The sequence below is a fragment of the Carassius gibelio genome, chromosome B22 (assembly GCF_023724105.1).
Source record: "Carassius gibelio isolate Cgi1373 ecotype wild population from Czech Republic chromosome B22, carGib1.2-hapl.c, whole genome shotgun sequence".
Classification (NCBI taxonomy): domain Eukaryota; kingdom Metazoa; phylum Chordata; class Actinopteri; order Cypriniformes; family Cyprinidae; genus Carassius; species Carassius gibelio.
In genome coordinates this window covers 44642598-44645097 of record NC_068417.1, presented here as the reverse complement: position 1 = coordinate 44645097, position 2500 = coordinate 44642598, and the positions used below count along the sequence as shown (strand labels likewise).

At 42.0% G+C, this 2500-nt stretch overlaps 6 non-coding genes across 6 annotated transcripts in view; all 6 read right to left on the bottom strand.

Annotated features, from left to right (window-relative positions):
• Positions 1-108, bottom strand: part of LOC128004541 (5S ribosomal RNA) — a 119-nt gene extending 11 nt beyond the window's left edge. The window contains exon 1 of the ribosomal RNA XR_008177228.1: positions 1-108. This exon is cut by the window's left edge and continues 11 nt beyond it. This is a non-coding gene — a ribosomal RNA (5S ribosomal RNA).
• A 357-nt stretch (positions 109-465) lies between these two features.
• On the bottom strand, positions 466-584 carry LOC128002940 (5S ribosomal RNA). Its single transcript, XR_008175674.1, has one exon. It is a non-coding gene; the product is annotated as a 5S ribosomal RNA (ribosomal RNA).
• A 221-nt stretch (positions 585-805) lies between these two features.
• On the bottom strand, positions 806-924 carry LOC128001543 (5S ribosomal RNA). The gene has a single exon (XR_008174311.1). It is a non-coding gene; the product is annotated as a 5S ribosomal RNA (ribosomal RNA).
• Positions 925-1424: 500 nt separating this feature from the next.
• Positions 1425-1543, bottom strand: LOC128000063 (5S ribosomal RNA). Its single transcript, XR_008172860.1, has one exon. It is a non-coding gene; the product is annotated as a 5S ribosomal RNA (ribosomal RNA).
• Positions 1544-1763: 220 nt separating this feature from the next.
• LOC128004289 (5S ribosomal RNA) lies at positions 1764-1882 on the bottom strand. Its single transcript, XR_008176982.1, has one exon. It is a non-coding gene; the product is annotated as a 5S ribosomal RNA (ribosomal RNA).
• A 506-nt stretch (positions 1883-2388) lies between these two features.
• The window catches only part of LOC127998664 (5S ribosomal RNA), a 119-nt gene continuing 7 nt past the window's right edge, over positions 2389-2500 (bottom strand). Inside the window, exon 1 of the ribosomal RNA XR_008171498.1 lies at positions 2389-2500. This exon is cut by the window's right edge and continues 7 nt beyond it. This is a non-coding gene — a ribosomal RNA (5S ribosomal RNA).

Genomic DNA, 2500 nt, shown 5'->3' with positions numbered 1-2500 from the left:
CCTGGTATTCCCAGGCAGTCTCCCATCCAAGTAATAACCAGGCCCAAACCTGCTTAGCTTCCGAGATCAGACGAGATCAGGCATAGCCAGGTTGGTATGGCCGTAAGCGAAGTCTGCTGCAAAGAGAGGGCTATTTAAAGACCAGCCAATCTTATCGCCAGTACATTATATAAGTAGGAAAGAAAACCCAAAAGCTTAAAGCACCTGGTATTCCTAGGCAGTCTCTCATCAAAGTACTAACCAGACCTAAACCTGCTAAGATTCAGAGATCGGGCATTGACTCTATTTTTTGGCAAAATTATTATATACTAAGTGAAAAATGTCCAAAAGCTTACAGCACCTGGTATTCCCAGGCAGTCTCCCATCCATGTACTAACCAGGCCCAAACCTGCAAATATTCAGAGATCGGGCATTGACTCTATTTTTTGGCAAAATTATTATATACTAAGTGAAAAATGTCCAAAAAGCTTACAGCACCTGGTATTCCCAGGCGGTCTCCCATCCAAGTACTAACCAGACCCAATCCTGCTTAGCTTCCGAGATCAGACGAGATCGGGCATAGCCAGGTTGGTATGGCCGTAAGCGAAGTCTGCTGCAAAGAGAGGGCTATTTAAAGACCAGCCAATCTTATCGCCAGTACATTATATAAGTAGGAAAGAAAGCCCAAAAGCTTAAAGCACCTGGTATTCCTAGGCAGTCTCTCATCAAAGTACTAACCAGACCTAAACCTGCTAAGATTCAGAGATCGGGCATTGACTCTATTTTTTGGCAAAATTATTATAAACTAAGTGAAAAATGTCCAAAAAGCTTACAGCACCTGGTATTCCCAGGCGGTCTCCCATCCAAGTACTAACCAGGCCCAAACCTGCTTAGCTTCCGAGATCAGACGAGATCGGACATAGCCAGGATGGTATGGCCGTAAGCGAAATCTGCTGCAAAGAGAGGGCTATTTAAAGACCAGCCAATCTTATCGCCAGTACATTATATAAGTAGGAATGAAAACCCAAAAGCTTAAAGCACCTGGTATTCCTAGGCAGTCTCTCATAAAAGTACTAACCAGACCTAAACCTGTTAAGATTCAGAGATCGGGCATTGACTCTTTTTTTTTTTTTAATGAAAGATTATTATATAATTCGTGAAATTTTCCAAAAAGATTAAAGCACCTGGTATTCCGAGGCAGTCTCCCATCCATGTACTAACCAGGCCCAAACCTGCAAATATTCAGAGATCGGGCATTGACTCTATTTTTTGGCAAAATTATTATATAGTAAGTGAAAAATGTCCAAAAAGCTTACAGCACCTGGTATTCCCAGGCAGTCTCCCATCCATGTACTAACCAGGCCAAAACCTGCTAATATTCAGAGATTGGCATTGACTCTATTTTTTGGCAAAATTATTATATACTAAGTGAAAAATTTCCAAAAAGCTTACAGCACCTGGTATTCCCAGGCGGTCTCCCATCCAAGTACTAACCAGGCCCAAACCTGCTTAGCTTCCGAGATCAGACGAGATTGGGCATAGCCAGGTTGGTATGGCCGTAAGCGAAGTCTGCTGCAAAGAGAGGGCTATTTAAAGAACAGCCAATCTTATCGCCAGTACATTATATAAGTAGGAAAGAAAACCCAAAAGCTTAAAGCACCTGGTATTCCTAGGCAGTCTCTCATCAAAGTACTAACCAGACCTAAACCTGCTAAGATACAGAGATCGGCATTGACTCAATTTTTTGGCAAAATTATTATATACTAAGTGAAAAATTTCCAAAAAGGTTACAGCACCTGGTATTCCCAGGCGGTCTCCCATCCAAGTACTAACCAGGCCCAAACCTGCTTAGCTTCCGAGATCAGACGAGATTGGGCATAGCCAGGTTGGTATGGCCGTAAGCGAAGTCTGCTGCAAAGAGAGGGCTATTTAAAGAACAGCCAATCTTATCGCCAGTACATTATATAAGTAGGAAAGAAAACCCAAAAGCTTAAAGCACCTGGTATTCCTAGGCAGTCTCTCATCAAAGTACTAACCAGACCTAAACCTGCTAAAATTCAGAGATCGGGCATTGACTCTTTTTTTTTTTTTTTTTTTAATGAAAGATTATTATATAATTCGTGAAATTTTCCAAAAAGATTAAAGCACCTGGTATTCCCAGGCAGTCTCCCATCCATGTACTAACCAGGCCCAAACCTGCAAATATTCAGAGATCGGGCATTGACTCTATTTTTTGGCAAAATTATTATATACTAAGTGAAAAATGTCCAAAAAGCTTACAGCACCTGGTATTCCCAGGCAGTCTCCCATCCATGTACTAACCAGGCCCAAACCTGCTAATATTCAGAGATCGGCATTGACTCTATCTTTTGGCAAAATTATTATATACTAAGTGAAAAATTTCCAAAAAGCTTACAGCACCTGGTATTCCCAGGCGGTCTCCCATCCAAGTACTAACCAGGCCCAAACCTGCTTAGCTTCCGAGATCAGACGAGATCGGTCATAGCCAGGTTGGTATGGC